This window comes from Ambystoma mexicanum, chromosome 1q (genome assembly GCF_040938575.1).
Source record: "Ambystoma mexicanum isolate Mex_15411 chromosome 1q, UKY_AmexF1_1, whole genome shotgun sequence".
Taxonomy (NCBI): Eukaryota; Metazoa; Chordata; class Amphibia; order Caudata; family Ambystomatidae; genus Ambystoma; species Ambystoma mexicanum.
Genome location: NC_090922.1, coordinates 1,529,350,628 through 1,529,368,842, shown reverse-complemented (window position 1 = coordinate 1,529,368,842; position 18,215 = coordinate 1,529,350,628). Strand labels below are relative to the sequence as shown.

General features: G+C 51.3%; 1 protein-coding gene across 1 annotated transcript in view; it reads left to right on the top strand.

Annotated features, from left to right (window-relative positions):
- CFAP57 (cilia and flagella associated protein 57) overlaps nt 1-18,215 on the top strand; it is a 348,360-nt gene that overhangs the window by 209,830 nt on the left and 120,315 nt on the right. The window lies entirely within an intron of this gene.

Below are 18,215 nucleotides of genomic sequence, written 5' to 3'. Positions count from 1 at the left end.
GCAGGAAGTTGTTGCATTTCCACAAAGATTCCCTGGCCTTTGAGCCAGAGATGCTTAGGTCCAACCAGACCATATCATGGTCTGACCAACAGACAGGGCGAATATCACACGCGTCTATTCTACTCATGAACTGGTGACCTGTGAACAGATAATCTATTCTTGTCCTTGTCCCATGGGCTGCTGAATAAAAGGTGTACCCCTTTGCTCTTGGGTGACGTTCCCTCCAAATGTCCACAAGTCCCCTTTCCCACATCAGGTCTCTGAGCCCCCATTCCGGGCCTCCCCCCCACGCCGCCTGGTTGGGTGGCCCCCCCGCTATGGTCCAAATACCGGTCCACCCACATGTTGAGGTCCCCACCCAGCACCAGGAGACCTTCCGCCCTGCGCATCACCTCTCCCATGGCCTCGTGGATGAATTCCTTCTGGCCTACATTGGGGTAGTAAATGGATACCAAGGAGACTCTGGAGTTGTGGAGATTACCGGATACCATCAGGACCCTCCCATCCTCCCCCCCCCCAATGGGAAACCTCTGTTAGTTTTTGGTGCCTGTGGATCAGGATCCCAACCCCCGCCTTTTTAGTGGTGCTGGACGCCCAAAATACCTGGCCCACATGTGATCCGGGGATGGCCCTCTTCTCACCCTTCACCAATCTGGTCTCCTGCACGAAGAGGATGTCTGTCCCCGCGTTTTTCATTTCTCGCCCTAGAAGAGAGCGCTTAGTTGGGGAGTTAAGCCCTTTGACGTTGAGTGAGCCAATTCTGATCATCTCGACCCGGCCCTTTCTCTCATGGTCTGCCATTACTCCCAAGCATGGTGTTCATCGGCTTCCCGATTCGGCGGGAGCTGCCCTGTCCCCCGTTATGGCTGGATCCGAGGAGATCCCGAGAGTTCCTTCCTCCCCTAGCCCGTTTTCCCCTCTACCCCCTACCTCTCCTGTTTGTGACGCCTGCAAACGGGAAAGCCGCCAAAGCCAAAACATGATTGTGCACCGCAGTTCTCTTGGTCAAAAGAAAATCCTGTCCCCGGCCGGGGTTGTGCCACTAGGGACCTGATGTATCCCAGGAGTCCATAGTCATTTCATTAGTCTCCTCCAGCCTCCGACGGTGGGGTGTTGGGTTTTTTAAATTTCCTCCTGCCCTTTGTTTTCTTCTTTGTCGACCAGGGACCCAACGGTCCCCTCTCCATTTCCGGTCTGGGCTGAGTTCCCGCTCCTTCTCTCTCCTCCGCAGGGTCTCCCTTGAGCGCCTGTAAAACTTGCGTAGCCTCCTTACCACTGATCATCCTGTAGTCCACCCCCGCCCGTTCGAAGGATAGGGCGAACGGGAAGGACCATCTGTATCTCATGTCCTGGCTTGTCAGCCATTGTGTGAGTGGACGGCACTCTCTTCTGCGGGTGAGCGTGAGGGTCGAAAGGTCCTGATAAATCTTAATGGTGTCCCCTTCAAAGATGAAGCTCCCCAGCCTCTTTGCCTTCTCCAGTACTTCCATTTTCTCCCTGTAGCAGAGAAACCTCACCACGATGGATCTTGGGCCTCCCCCCGCACCGCCTCCACCTCGGTGCGCCCTTTCCAGCTGGACCTCTTTGCCCCCCTCCAGTGCGAACAGTTGATTGATTAGGCCCTGTACTTTTCTCCCCACATCCGCGGGCGTCTCCCCTCTCTCCTGAGACACCCCCATAATGCGCAGGTTATTTCGACGTTCCCTGTTCTCTAGATCGTCCATTTTAAGGATCATGTCCTCTTCTCTCATTTCCAAGTCTGTTAACCTGGCCGCATATTTCATGTCGAGGAGGTCCGCCTGTAGATGGTTGTTTTCCATCCCCTCCATTTTGTCTTCCAGGGTGCCCACTCTCCCCTTGAGGTCTACAATGGAGGCTTGTATGTCTGTGCGGAGCGCCCTGATCTCCTGGAGGATATCCTTGAGGTCATCCCTGGTCAGTGCTGTCGGGGGGGGGGGTCCCCCACAGCCGGCATGATGACTCTGGGGCCCTCAGGCTGGGTTGGGGACTGGCGGCGAGACCGCTGGAGAGATGGCGCCGCTATGCAGGGTCCTCCTGGAACGTTCTAGAAGCTCCGGTCGGGGATCACAGCCCCTTCTTGTTGTAGGGTGCCGCGGCCACAATGCCAACGCCAACCTGCTTTCCCCCCCCCTTGGGCTCCCCACCTTGTATCGGTGGCTGATTTCGGGCCGAGCCCCTCCGTGGGGCACGAGCGCAGCGGGAGCGAGGTCCCTCACGTGTGTGGCCCTCCGGGCCCGACTTTCTACGGGTCCTCTGTGGTCCAGGCACCCAGGCTTTCACGCGGGGCGCAGCCGAGGAGCGCCTGGATCGGCGCGGGGCAGTCCCGTCCTCTCTGGCCAGGGACGGGTCCGGAGAGGCCTCGTCTTTCTCCCCCCAGCGTTCTGGTATCTGGCCCCTGGTGTCTCGCTCCGGGCTGTTGGAGAGGGGGTGCCTCCCCCAGTGCCCCGGCTTCCCTGATATTGTGGTGATTGTAGGGGGGGTAGTTCCCGCCCCGCTGGCGGTTTCCGTGTTCCTCCAAGGGGCCCGCTCGGCGGAAGCTCGGAGGTGTCTCCCGCGCTGTAGGTGCCGCTCGCGTTCAGCGGGCTGTGTCTTTCCCGCTCCCAGCGACTCTCTCGGTGGTTGCGTCTAGGGAAGCTGGCGTCTCGGGTTGCTGGGCGAGTGGGGCTTCCCACTTAATTCAGGGACAGTGGTCTCCCCTGGGGCTGCTTTAAAATCCCGGCCGGGGATCCTCGAAGCACACTAGGCCCCGCGGTGCTGACGGAGCGCAAGCTCACAGGTCCGTCATGTTCCGCGCCCCCTGGCGGTCTCCGTCATTTATGATTTTGAACAGTTCTTTTTGGGTGTTTGGTGCTTTGAAGATTCAGTTGTTGTAGTGTTTCCTCTTTGCTTTTTGTATTTTCTTTTTTTTAACGAGCAGATCTGTTGCAGAAATTCCATTTTCTTTGCAGTGTTGTTGTTGATCCTCCATCCTGATTCTAGTTTTCATTTTTTTCTTTTCATGGCGCTGAGTATCGGGGTGAACCATTTTGCTGTGTTTTTTTTTCCATGATGGAGTGAAAGATTTTTCTTTGGCGATGTCTTCTAGAGTTGTTACGATCCATGCGTGTAGTAAGGCTACTTTTTTGTCCAGATCTGCTTCCATAATTGATGCTTGTGGTTTGCTAAGTTCCAGGAGTTCAATTAGGTTGGAATGATGGTTCTCCAATTTCTTTTCATGGTGGCTGGTGGTTTGTCTTGTTGCTTGTTTATTGGAGTGGTCTTTGTGATTATGAATGGGATGATGAGGTGGTTGCTTCAGAGTATTTGAATTGGGGGTGCCGTGGTAATGAGTTTATCGTTGGCGAAGATAGCATCAAGTGTATGGCCTGCTGAGTGTGTTACTCCTTTGACTAGTTGTTGTAGATTAATTGCTGCTAGTTGGGCGGTTAAGGATATTTGTGTGGTTGTGGTTTTTTCATCGAACCAGATGTTGAAATCTCCGAGGATGATTAGATGATTGTGCTTGATGGCTAGGATGGTGATTGCTTCCGCGAAGGCATCTACAAAGGTTACATCGTAGGTTGGTAGTCTGTATATCAGTATGAATTTCAGGTTTGTTTTGGGGTTTACTGATAGACGCAGTATTAAGGATTCGCATTTATCATTGTTTAATGGGTCTTCCAGTTTGATAGCCAGTTGTTCCTTGTGTATGATTGCCATTCCCCCTCTCTCTTTGGTTTTCCTGTTCGCTTGGATACATTTGAAGTTTGCAGGCAGTTGTTGAGGGTGATCTTATAGTTGTCATCTAGCCAAGTTTCGGTTACAAATAGGATGTCGGAGTGATAAGAGGTTGTATATTTCGGTTGAGTGTTTGGACATTGACCTTGCATTTATTAAATTCCAGTGGATTCTCGTGGTGTGATTATGCTTGGTATTTGTTTCTTGTTCCAGTTTGTAGTTGTCTGGTCCTGGTGTTTTTGTAGTGATGTTGGTTGGATGAAGAACAGCGACGGCTGCTTCTTCATCGCGGCGGTCCACTAGGTTGATAGCGTGACTATTTAATGGTGGCGCTTCTCCAGTGATGTCGATTGGTTGAAGATCATTGTTAGCTTCTTCTTCATTGAATCTGTCTGTTAGGTTAATGGTAGCGTTGGTTACCAAAGCTTTGTCATCTTGTCTGCTATGTGGTGGGTATCGGTGGTGCCCCTCTGTTCTTGTAACGTATGGGGTCAGGGGTTTGGTATCATTCCACTCTCTTTTTGGGGGATCCCTTCTTCTTTCTGGGTGTTTCGGGGGATTATTTGTGTGCGTCGACATTCCGGTGTTGTTGGGATATCGAAGCTCTGTAGTTGTTACGAGGTAGGGTGTAAGATATAAGGATTTTTCTCTTACATAGTTTGTTCTGGTGGTAACCGTGTTTGGCGGGTTGTTTCCTGCATTTGAGGCTGCTTCTGCTGGGTGCCGTTGGTATTGTGTGCTCGCGGCCATTGTTGCACAGTCTTCTCTTTCTCAGCGTCCCTTTCTGTGTCGGGGCATTTTGGTTCACGGTGCAGAGTTCATAGGGTAAACGGTCCTCTGTGATGTATTGTGCAAGCACAGTATTGAAGTTTTTCTTTAGTCTTGATGTGCCTGGATGCTGTCCGGCTCAGTCTGTCCTTTCTGTCAATGGGTAGGGATTGTAGCCTATGGGTGCACTGTTGGGGTTATTAGGTATTGCGCCTACGCCTAGCAGGTCAGTAGAGTACGATACAAAACACAGCTAGATTTGGGTGTCATTAGAATTCGAGCAGTTGTGTACGATATTAATCACAGCTATACCCGAGGGTCAGTTGCAGCAGTTGTGTACGATGCTAAACACCGCTAGATCTGAGCCACGCCAAACAGGTCAGTTGAGTACAATACCAAACGCAGCTAGATTTGAGATTCTTGTACAGTGGGAGAGAGGCCTACGCCTAACAGGTTAGTTTAGTACAAAACCGAACACAGCTAGACCCAAGACTCCTGCACAGTGGGAGAGAGGCCCACGCCCAAAGGGTAATTTGAGCACAATACCGAACACAGCCAGATATGGGATTCCTGTATGGTGGGAGAGTACAATACAATACTGAACACAGCTAGATCTGCGATATTTTTTTTTTTTTAAATGTTTTTATTGGCATTTGTCAAATATACAAATCAAACAGATTCATAGCATTGTAATATCATTGCCTTCTTTTTGTTTTAAACTGTCAACATTTAAACAACAACGAACATTAACTGTCTTCGTTCCTCCAGTTATGCCTTCTGTTTGTCCTTTGGGTGTGGGGGAGCGGGTCTAGATCAACCTCTTGCCTTGTAGGGATAGTAACATGTAAAGGTTTTCTGTCCTATGCCCTCCTGTGATATGTTAAACGTATTATATTACATTCTCAGGGTGGCATATCATGAGATGGGAGAAACATGTCTCTTATCAGTGCTTTCCATGCCTCATATGTGACGCTTAGCTCTCCCTCCGCTCCAGTGAGACCTGCTCCCCAAGTTTCTGTTTCCGCAGCAGCCCAGTGCTCCATTTCCCTGCTCCGTCCAGCAAATTGCGGGCCCGCCTTTGATTTCCATGTCATTGCGATTGCCCTTTTTGCTAGCACACATTACCATATCCATGAGTTTCACTACGTGTTTAAGTTTACTTAGCCTGGGCTATATGCCCAGGAGGCATTCCTTCGGGGATCAGTCGTACCTATTAACTCCAGCTTTTTTATATGCTCGCTCTATTTTGACCCAATAAATCGCCACTTTCTTACAACTCCAAAACATGTGCATCAGGCCAGCTCCTTCTCGACCACACCATGGGCATATTGGACTTGTCTGCTTGTTGAAGCCTGCCACGCGGAGTGGTGTCATACATGTTCTGTATAGGAGGTTTATCTGTATCAATCGGAACCTGACGTTCGTGGACAATTCTTTAGGGTGCATCAGTGCCCACTCCCATTCTTTTTCCGTAATGGCTTCTCCCAGGTCTTTTTCCCAACTAGTCTTGAGTGCAGTGCTTCGGGGGTTGGTCCTACCAGTTAGCTGACGATAGAGCCTGGAGACAGGCTTCCATCCATCGCTCAAGCTATATAATTGTGACAACAGGGAGGTCACCTCTGGTTCTTCTGGCCACTCATCCCATTTCCCCTTGGCCACTTGCCTGATTCTCTGGTACCATAAAAACTGCCCTTTTGGTAGCCCCTCCTTTTCATGCAGTGATTCCAGTTCTCTGAAAGTTCCCTTCTCGTACATGTCTCCCCAGGTGTACAGCCCCAATCTTTCCCAGTGTCTTATGACTGGGAGGTCAATTTCTACCTTACCTACATCTGCCATGATTGAAATATCAGGCGAGTAGGGTTGCCTCAGTTGCAGCACAGTCTTAGCTCTGTTCCATACCCGCCTTCCCAACCCTAACAGCATGGGGGTGCTCTCCAAGTAAGTTAACGGGATCCACAAGATTTCTTTTAGCTGTGCTGGTTCTATCAGGTGTTGTAAAAGCCCTGTCTCGGATGTGACATCATCCAACAGCCACCTGGCCACGTGGCTAAGTTGCGCCGCCAGGTAATACTTTTCCAAATCTGGGAGTTGTATACCCCCTTCCTTGTAGTGTAGTGTCAGTGTGGCTAATTATAGTTTATGGCAGCACACCCCTCCCCCATAGGAACTCTCTGATCAGGGCCTCGTGTGTGCGAAAAAATGTTGACTTAATGTAGTAGCAGACATTTAGAAAATAGTATAAGAACCTCGGTAGAATGATCATTTTAGTAATTGATGCTCTGCCCATCATTGAAAAGGGCAGTTTGGACCAGAACTTCATTGAGTTGCGCAGGCCCTTCATCACAGCCACAGTGTTGTGCTCATGCGTTTGTTCTGGTGTGTGCCTAATTTTGACCCCTAGGTACCTGAACGTGTCTAGTTGCCATTGTATTCCCACCTCGATTTTCATTCTCCTTGGGCCCGCCAGCGGGTATATTCAGGACTTTTGCCTACTAAAGTGTATCCCAGAGTAGTGTGCATAGTTATCTAGCACCTCCGAGACAGTTGGGGTATTATTTTGGGGGTCCCTCAGGTAGAGCAGGACATCGTTGCCATACAGTGAGATCACATGGTATCTCCCTCCCACTCCCATCCCCGCGTCACAGAATTGTTTCCTTATGTAAATTGCAATTGGTTCCAGCCCCAGGATGTAAAGCATGGGTGATAATGAGCAACCCTGGCTAGTACCTCTCCTTATGTCCCAGGCTGACGACACTGTTCCAGGCATTTTAACCCTGGCTGTCGGTTCCTTGTATAAAACTTTGATCCATCACATGAAACCCTTCCCAAACTCAAACTGTCTCAGTACCTCTATCAGCCATTCCCAGTATATGGAGTCGAACGCTTTGATGGCGTCAAGTGACATCACCGACAAGTGTTCTTCGTCCTCCCCTGTCTGCGTCATAACATGTTGTAGCCTACGTAAGTTGGCCCTTGTGCTGCGGCCGGGTACAAAGCCGTTCTGGTTTCGTTTACAAGGCTCCCTATTACTCTAGACAATCTTTTGGCCAATATGGTGGCCAATATCTTAATATCGTAATTGAGCATAGCCAATGGGCGATATGCATCAGTCATCTGCCAGTTTATTTGGTTTGAGTATTGGGACTATTAGAGTTTCCCTCATACTTTTTGGTAGGATCCCCTCCTCATACGCCTCCGTGAACACCTCATGTAGAAGTGGGGTCAGGGGCGGCTCATACCCCTTATAAACTTCTGGGGGGAGTCCATCGCTTCCCGGGGTTTTGAAAGTGGCTAATGATCTGATGGCCTCTGTCACGTCCTCTGGGGTGATTATTTCATCTAATGCCTCTCTCTGTGCTGCACCTAATTTCTGCAGTTCTATCTCTTCTAATCTATCACAGATGTCTGCAATCGGTATTGTGGTATTGTGTGCATACGGATTGGCATAGAAAGCCGCAAACTTGTCTTTTATTGATAGATGTGTCCTGTGCAGTACCCCATCCTCATCCCTAGCACGGTTGTTGGGTGTCTCGGGTGCTCCCTCTTGCATAGCCATGACAAAGGTCTGCCATGTTTGTCCCCCTCTCTATGTGCCCTTCTAGTGCGCGTCATGTGATCAAACTTAGAGAGCCGCCCCCACGCTTCCCGGCAATTGGTTCTAGCTTCTGCAAGTTTTACCTCCTCCGCTCTGGTCCCCAGATTGTTATTCTCCATCCATTTTATTTCCTCCTCCCGCTTCTCTAGCTCCCCCTTCAGCGCTTTCCTGATACCTCCCGCTCCTGCTATAATTTTGCTGCGCATTACCACCTTTAGGGCCTCCCATAATGTGCTCCAATGGTTTACGCTGCCTCGGTTATTTTCTATAAATTCTTCCAGTTTGTCCCCTAGTTCCTCTTTGAAGATTTGATCTGTAAGTGCCTCCGTGGGCATACGCCACAGTGGGATTGGGGGTCTGGGGCCTGTCATTACCCAGTGCATAAGTAGTGGTGAGTGATCCGAGATCGATCTTCCCAAGTACTGTGATGACTCTACTTGTGCCAAGCGTGCGCTTTCTATAAAAATATAGTCTATTCTTGTGTATAAACCATGGGGGGAGGAGAAGTATGAGCACACCATGTCAGTGGGGTGGTATTCCCTCCAGACGTCCACTAGGTCTAGTTGAGCTAGCGTTGCATTTAGCGCCTGAGAGGCTGCCTCTGCCCGTTTCAGTGGCGGTTGAGATTTATCTAGGTCTAGGTCTTTTACACATTTAAAAATCACCCCCCCCAAATAACGAGGCCTGCCGCGTGCTGGGTTATTTTGGCGCAGAGCATGTTGAGATGTGCTGGTACGCCGTGGTTGGGAAAATAGGAATTCACTACACAAATCCCCATCAGCTCAATAGCTCCCCACAGTAACAGGTATCTTCCTTCTTTATCCGCATCCACCCCGAGTAGTCTGAAGGGCACCCTAGGATTGACCCAAGTGAATACTCCCCTTGCATACTTGGAATATGTTGCTCCATATCCGTTTCCCCCCAGTGTTCCTTTAAGGTAATCCTGGCTTCTGCCTTGAGATGGGTTTCTTGGAGTAAAGCTGTCTACCTTTTTCCTATGTACATATGATTTAACTCGATTTCTGCGTAGATAAGTGCCCATCCCTGTCACATTCCAGGTCATTACTTTAAGGTGTGCTGCCATTGTTTACTGTGTACACATCACTAGTCAGCGTCCCATTTCACTTCTTGTGCCCAGGATGATCTCCACTACGAGCTACTGCTTCCAAGTCCTGTCTCCCCGTTCCCACTTATAGTCGTTGCTTATGGCCACCCGCCCCCCATCTTTTTTCATCTTGAAGACATTAAAACAGTGAAAGCAATAAGAACAGTTAACACAAACCCAGTAGCTACGCCCAGCCACTGCCCCGTGTCTGCCGTGCTCAGACAGCAATTTGCTTGAAGACTTTGTAACATTAAGAACAGAAAACAAACTAAACAAACGCGCCCAGCTTCTGCCACATTTTAGCAGTGCTTAGGCGCCCCCGCACTTTTTAGGCCCATCTGGGTCGTTTAGCGCGAGTACCATTGTGCCGGCAACAGGCCTGCACTTAGTTTCGTGGGTTAGGTCTCAAAGCTCCGGTCGAGTGGCCAAACGGGCCTCCGACCGATTCGGTTATATAACAATACCACATCAAACATCAGGGTAGGTCTATCCAACCACCGTTCTCATTGGTAGGTGACTCAGTTTTCCAGGAAGCCTACTCTTCCATTAGCCCCAGGGCATTCAAGTGGTTGCTTCCTCCCCATTAGCCAAGTTGTTGTGCTCCAGCCACATGTTTGCTGCTGCCAGAGTTTTCAGAAACACTGCGCGCCCCATATAAATCATCTTCAACCTGGATGGCCAAATCAGCATCTACTTTAGATTCAGCTGCCTCAGTCTGGCCTTTATCGGTATGTAGCAGTTCCTTGCGCGTTGGACTGCGGGGGTGTAGTCCGGGTAAATGGCTATTTTTGAATTGTCCCTTGTTATTTCTCCGCCTTCCCTGGAGTTCCATAGTATGATCTCCCTGTCGCGAAAGTTTAGGGTTTTGGCGATCATTGGGCGTGGATACGATCCCGGTGGCGGTTTCTTCTAGTTACCTGCTCCACTGCGAAACCTTGTGATAGTCGACCTGCATCGACTTCTGCTCTATTAGTGTCTCCACAAACCCAGTCGGGTCCTTGCCTTCCATCCCTTCCGAGATCCCCAGCATTCGTACGTTATTGCGTCCAGCCTGCCCTTTATCATTCTATGATTTTGCCTCCAGCGTTGCCACACTCTTCTCAAGTTCTTGCACCCTGGCCTTCAATTCTATCGTAGTCTCGGTTGTCTCCTGTAACCGAGCTTCCGTATTGGTGACCCTTTCCATCAAGTTACATGCGTCTTGGTGCATCAGCTGCATGTCTGACTTGACTTTGTCAATTTTAGTGTCAATAAACGACTGCAGTGCCGCTATTGCTTCTAGTACAGGTCCTTCTCGGTTTACTTCGTCTGGGGTTGTTTGTTCGTCGGGTGCGGTTGCGCCTTCCTGTGCCGCGACTCGTGTCTTAATTGTGCAAAGGAGTCCATGATCGACGTTTTGGGTATGTTTTTGGATGGTGACACGGCCACCCAACCTGGGCGGAGGGTGGTTCTCAGCCGGGTCTGGTGATCTTTCAGGCCTTTTACTCTTAGCCGCCTTCCAGGTCTTAATACTGCCGATGGGTCCGTGCAGCCTGACGAATTAGAGTTGTGTTGGTGTTAATTGCGTATGCACCCATTTCTTTAGCGTTAAGGGTTCCACTTGTTGTGTTTACGCGCTTCTGGTCCAGTCAGTTTACTTGTTATCTTTGGAGTGGCTGTTTGTTCTACTTGTCGTGCAGCACTTCCAGAATGGTCTGTTTACGGCCCTCCTGGTTGCACAATTCTCAAAGCACTGACCCTAGACTTGTTTCCTGCGCCTTCGAGTTGGAGAGTCCGCCGTTACCTTCCTTAAAGTTCTGTGCCCCTAATATTGGTGTGTGTTCTGGAAGCCACCTTGGATGGCCAGCGGACCTCCTGGTTTACATGTGCTCTGCGATCGGTGGAGCGCCTCCTCCCTTGTGGCCCCGCTTCCAGCAGTGTCCCATGTATATGTTGCAGGGTGCCTAGTGTCCACAGCGTGTTCACTTGCTAGGGCTGGTGAATGTAGCGCCAAAAATCATTTATCTCTGCTATTGCTCTTGTGCTCTGCCACCATCCCACCCTCCACGCCCAGTGCCCAGTGTGGTGGGTAGGGCCCAGTATGCTGCCGTAGACTTATTTGGGCAGCAGAGTTGGTAGCAGTGGATGACCGTCTATTGCCTTTCACTTATGCGTTTGTATCCCAGCTCTATTATGCTGTTCTTAAGCGGTAGCTACACAGCCCTTGCAATACGTTGTAGCCCCAGTTCCACTTGCTCGCCTGTCTGCACTGTGTTTGGGGTTGCTGGCAGAAGCATTAGTGCTCCCGGCACAGATTAGGGGGTTATGATGTGCCCCCAGGACTTGGTTTCTACACGGCCCACCTTGATTATCGGGCGTCAGAAAATCCAATGTTCTTCTCGTCAGGCTGCGGGTCCAGCGCTGTCCCCTTCAATCCAGATACGTGTTGGGATCGGCTGTGTCGGGGGGACAAGCCCATCTTCTTCCTTGCGGGCTAAGGGTCAGCACATCTGCTGTGTGTCCTGACCCGCTGGTTCTCGTCCTCTTTACCGTCGCATACCAGCGCCATTACTCCGTGGCCCGCCAGTGGCCATGCACCGCATCTCGCTGCTTTTTCTGTCGGTGACTCTTCACCACTTATGCAGTTCTTTGCCTCACTCATCTCCGCTGCGGCGGTACTGGGTCCCTCCAGCGACGAAGGGTGAGCTCGTCCTCGTTATCCGCGGCAGCACCTGCCCCTCAACATCGGCTGGGTGCTGCAGACTCCGTCATCTTGTCCGCCCCAAGGGCTGAAGTTCGAAGGGCTATCACTGTTGTGTCCCGGCTCTTTTTTTTGTCGGGTTGCTTGTGTGGGCTCGAGGAAATGCTTCCTCCACTCTTGAAGACAGTTTCTGCCAGAATTTAGTGCGTTTGAGTGCCGTTAAAGGATCAGTGAGAAGGATCTCGGTCGGAGCTCCGCCCAGAGACCTCCTCACTCCATGAGCTCAGGCCACACCCCGTACAGCTAGATCTGAGATTCCTGTATAGTGGCAGAGAGACCCACGCCCAACAGGTCATTTGAGTACAATACTGAACACAGCTAGATTTGAGATTCCCGTATGGTGGGAGAGTACAAAACAATACTGAACACAGCTAGATCTGAGATTCCTGTATAGTGGAAGAGAGGCCTACGCCTAACAGGTCAGTTGGATACATTAAATTGGCCCTTTGACAATCCTACCATGCAAGTGCTTGACAAGGTGATAAGTGCAGGGGGTGTCGGTAGAGGGAAACGTGCAGGAAGTGAAGTATCCCCACCGGTGGGGGCGCGCACGTGCTGCTGTGGCCAGTGCCAGGGGAAAGAGGAGGTAGGGGGAGGAGGAGTGCAGTGGACAGGGAGGACTATGTTGGGATAGTCCGAGAAAGGGGGCCCGAGGGCAAGTGCTGGCAGAGGATGCTGGGAGGGACTGACGGGGGGGATGGTGTGGTCCCTGTATGACTCTGAAGGGACCAGGCCCCAGTCGCAGCGGCAGGTGGAGGTTTAGTACGGGGGGAGAGGGAAGGAAGAAGAGTAAAGGAAGATCTTGAGAAGTTTCTGGAACTTATGAAGATCCGACTTCAGTCTAAGGTGGGGGAGGGAGGTTGTTCCAGAAGGAGGTGCCAGCCGAGGAACGGGATCTACTTCCCATTCTCTGCTTGGAGAAACGTTTGACCTGCAGTGAGCTGGAGTCAGAAGACCGAAGGATTCTGGCTGGAAGCTATTTCTGGAGAGAAAGCTGGATGTAGCGAGGTCCCAGGCCCCAGTCAGCCTTGTGGATGATGCAAAGGGTTTCAAATTTGATCCTTGCAGTCACTGGGAGCTAGTGGAGAGGTTTTAGGGTTGGAGAGATGCAGTCCCTGAGCTTGAGGCCAAGGATAAATCTTGCAGTCCTATTCTGGATTGGTTGGGGGTAGGGAGGTGAACGGAGGGAAGAGGAAGGCAGAGGAAGAGGCTATTGCAGTAGTCAAGCCAAGGTGAGGAAATGTAGAACGCCCATGAGGAGATGGAGCAGAAAATTGGAATTCTTGGCAAGGTCCGTGATGTGTGGAGAGACGGAGAGAGAGGAGTCAAAGATGGTCCCAAGGTGTTTTGCCTCACAACTGGGTGAAAGGAGGGACCCCACAGAGTCTGGCCAGAGAGTGAGGGGGAAACTGTGAGCAGGCGTCCTAATGAGAAGGATCTCAGTCTTGCTGGCGTTGAGGGAGAGATCATTGGCAGAGCACCAGGCCTAAATAGCAGTCAGGCAGTCGGGTATAAGGGAGGGAGAGGTGGCGGAGGAGGAGGAGGTAGGGGAAGGCAGCCGGAAAGAGAGCTGTATGTTGTCTGTGTAACACTGGACATGAGGGGAGTAGTAGAAGATCAGGTGGGCCAGAGGGGCCAGGTAGATGTTGAAGAGCCATGGCGATGGGTAGATCCCTGAGGGACGCCACAGATAGAAAGTAAGGTGGAGGAGAGAAAGGGACCCAATCGCACTTGGGAGGGTCTGTTAGAGAGGAAAGCAGTAAGCCATGCTAGGGCCCTGTCCGTGATGCATAGAGTATCACGGAGACGGTTTATGAGGATGCAGTGGTTGACAGTGTCAAAAGCAGAGGAAAGATCGAGGAGGGTCAGAAAAGAAGGAGTGTTAGAGTACAGATTAGAGAGTAGGTCTTATTGGGTAATCTCGAGAGAGAGGTTTCAGTGCCTATGGCTGCCCTGAATCCGGACTGGTCATCATGAAGGCAGACAGCCATTTCGGTGTGGAGGGGTCAGTTGTGGGATGCTCAGCTTCCCCATGAGTTTGCCCAAGAAAGGGGTGATGGATATAGGTTGATAGTCGGGCAAGAGGGTTCAGTTGACTGCTCTTCTAGGAGAGGGTGCACAAGAGAGTGCTTGAGAGGTTGAGGGAAAGAGCCTGTGGCAAAAGAGTGGTTGCAGAGGTCACCCAAGGCAGGGGCAAGAGTGTTGATGTTGTCCTTGATGGTTCTGGAGGAGCAGGGTAGCACCTTTTTAGAGGAGACTTTCATAGAGCGGCCAACCCTAGAGATCTCATCTGGTGCAATGGGAGTGAGGGAGGAGAGTATGGGAGGGAGAGGGTGAAGAGGTGAAAGGAGGGATGTAGGGGGAAGTAGATATCAGAGAGGACAGGATGTCGAGAGTTTGGGAGGAAAGGTAAGAGGCCAGTGCAGAGCATAAGGCCTGGCAGGGAGGAGGCAAAGAAGAGACTGCTGTTGGATTGGCGAGTTGCTTTCATATTTTGAAGAGTTCAGCCGCGTTATTTGTGGCTCCAGAAATGCATGCTTGGACATGAGATCTTTTCTTGGAGCAGATGGAAAGACTGTATTGCCTTTGGAGTAGACAGCAGGCCAGTTTGTCAGCGGATGAGCTACATGTCTGCCACTTCTGCTCTGCCGCTTTGCATTTTCGTTTCAAAGCGGCTAAGTCAGAGTCATACCAAGAGTTGCATTTGGTGGCAGGCTTCATACGGATCCTCGTGGCAGGGGCAAGGATGTCCAGGGTGTTGGTGATAGAGAGATGTTAGTTAGGACAAAGACCGAAGGAGAGTCCAAAGAAGGGTGGTGGTAGAGGGATGAAGGAAGAAGCAAAGGCAGCGTCTGACACACACTTCATCGGTTGAATGACTGGGAAAAAGACTAGCAGTGCGAGCGAAGGAGACTGGGTACAGGGGAGGTCAAGGAAAGATGAGAGGACATAGTGGTCGGACCAGGAGAGAGGGGGTTGAAAAGAGGGATGACTGTTCAGATGAGAGCTTCCAGGGTGTGCCCTGCAGAGTGGGTTGGGCCAAATGGGAAAATAGTGAGGGAGTGATGCAGAGGAAGCAGAAGAGAACAATGGACACATTAGAGGAGTCACGATGGATGTTGAAGTTCCCAAGGAAGATAAGTTTGGTGGAGGAGGCAAGAAGAAAGGAGGAGAGGGTGGCCCAGTCCGAGAGGAAGAGGGAGGAAGGACTGGAGGGGTCTGTAGATGTAGCGAGAGTAACAGAGAAAGAAGGGGAGACATACAACCTGCAGACTAGGTTTTCAAAGGAAGAGTATGATTGAGTGGGGATGAAGGAGGTAGGGACCTACACAGGGAAGATCCGAGCCACTCCACTACCAGATCAGGATGGTCTGGGGTTGGATATGATCTTGTAGCCCTCAGGAAGAATAGTGTCAAAAGCAGTGACAGAGCTGGTCTTGTACCATGTCTCAGTGAGGTCAAGGACGTGAAGGTCTTCAAGGAGGTGACAGATGTCAGAGGAGTGTTTAATGGCAGAGCGAGAATTGGGGTTAGTTAAGTGACGCTGGTGACCCCTTTTAAAAGATTTGCAAGGGAGGTACAGAGGTGCAGTGCTACACCTGGGGGGGAGGGGACGGATGGATGGATGATGGAAGGAGGGGTGGAAGGAGAGGGTAGGAAGTTGAAGAGGGAAGAAAGACGCCTGTCCAGAAGGAGAAGGTTTGGTCATGATGGTATTATTGTGATGGACATTAATGGTGCATTTGGAGGATGCAAAGTGTGCCAAGAACACTTCTCGTCTAGTGATGACAGTAATGAAGAGGAGGAGAAAGGGGAGAGGACAGAGACCATAAGGGCGGTCCATAGGTTAGTTGAAGAAACAGCAGAGAGGATGCCATTGATAGTCTCTCTGGAGGAAGCATTGACGTAGGTGAGGTGTCTGCGATGGGCAGACCAGGCTTGCATCTTAGGAGTGCCTTTTTTAGTTTCTTCCTTCCACACTTTGTGCGAGAGGGCGGGTAGGAGATGGAGAAGCAGTTAGAGAAGATATGTGAGAAGAAGAGCACTATGGGGGAAGGGAACAAATGGGGCTTAAAGTTAGAGGGGAGAGGGTCGGAGGCACTATGCAATGATACCATCGCAGCAGGCAGCCAAGCAGACAGTAAATAGGTGTGCTGGGAGTGTGCAGACTTACAGATCAATGACCTCTACAAGGTATGCGCCCTGCAGTTCAGGTAGGTCAAGGAAGTATCCGCACAGCAGCATGATGACTCTGCAAGGTATCCACCCAGCAGGACAGGTAGGACAAGTAGGGATCCGCACAGCAGCATGATGACTCTGCAAGGTATCCACCCAGCAGGACAGGTAGGACAAGGAGGGATCCGCACAGCAGCATGATGACTCTGCATGGTATCCACTCAGCAGGACAGGTAGGATAAGGAGGGATCTGCACAGCAGCATGATGACTCTGCAAGGTATCCACCCAGCAGGACAGGTAGCACAAGGAGGGATCCACACAGCAGCAGGATGACTCTGTAAGGTATCCACCCAGCAGGACAGATAGGACAAGGAGAGATCCGCACACAGCAGCATGATGACTCTGCAAGGTATCCACCCAGGTGGACAGGTAGGACAAGGAGGGATCCACACAGCAGCATGATGACTCTGCAAAGTATACACCCAGCAGGGCAGGTAGGACAAGGAGGGATCCACAGAGCAGCATGATGACGCTGCAAGGTATCAACCCAGCAGGACAGGTAGGACAAGGAGAGATCCGCACAGCAGCATGATGACTCTGCAAGGTATCCACCCAGCAGGACAGGTAGTACAAGGAGGAATCCACACAGCGGCATGATGACTCTGCAAGGTATCCACCCAGCAGGACAGGTAGGACAAGGAGGGAACCGCACAGCAGCATGATGACTCTGCAAGGTATCCACCCAGCAGGACAGGTAGCACAAGGAGGGATCGGCACAGCAGCATGATGACTCTGCAAGGTATCCACCCAGCAGGACAGGTAGGACAAGGAGGGATCGGCACAGCAGCATGATGACTCTGCAAGGTATCCACCCAGCAGGACAGGTAGGACAAGGAGGGATCCCCACAGCAGCATGATGACTCTGCAAGGTATCCACCCAGCAGGACAGGTAGGACAAGGAGGGAACCGCACAGCAGCATGATGACTCTGCAAGGTATCCACCCAGCAGGACAGGTAGCACAAGGAGGGATCGGCACAGCAGCATGATGACTCTGCAAGGTATACACCCAGCAGGACAGGTAGGACAAGGAGGGATCGGCACAGCAGCATGATGACTTTGCAAGGTATACACCCAGCAGGACAGGTAGGACAAGGAGGGATCCCCACAGCGGCATGATGACTCTGCAAGGTATCCACCCAGCAGGACAGGTAGGACAAGGAGGGATCCCCACAGCAGAATGATGACTCTGCAAGGTATCCACCCAGCAGGACAGGTAGGTGATTGAAGTATCCGCACAGCAGCTTGATTACTCTGCAAGGTATCCACCCAGCAGGACAGGTAGGACAAGGAGGGATCCCCACAGCAGCATGATGACTCTGCAAGGTATCCACCCATCAGGACAGGTAGGACAAGGAGGGATCCACACAGCAGCATGATGACTCTGCAAGGTATCCACCCAGCAGGACAGGTAGCACAAGGAGGGATCCACAGAGCAGCATGATGACGCTGCAAGGTATCAACCCAGCAGGACAGGTAGGACAAGGAGAGATCCGCACAGCGGCATGATGACTCTGCATGGTATCCACCCAGGTGGACAGGTAGGATAAGGAGGGATCCCCACAGCAGCATGATGACTCTGCAAGGTATCCACCCAGCAGGACAGGTAGCACAAGGAGGGATCCACAGAGCAGCATGATGACGCTGCAAGGTATCAACCCAGCAGGACAGGTAGGACAAGGAGAGATCCGCACAGCGGCATGATGACTCTGCAAGGTATCCACCCAGGTGGACAGGTAGGATAAGGAGGGATCCCCACAGCAGCATGATGACTCTGCAAGGTATCCACCCAGCAGGACAGGTAGCACAAGGAGGGATCCACAGAGCAGCATGATGACGCTGCAAGGTATCAACCCAGCAGGACAGGTAGGACAAGGAGAGATCCGCACAGCAGCATGATGACTCTGCAAGGTATCCACCCAGCAGGACAGGTAGTACAAGGAGGAATCCACACAGCGGCATGATGACTCTGCAAGGTATCCACCCAGCAGGACAGGTAGGACAAGGAGGGAACCGCACAGCAGCATGATGACT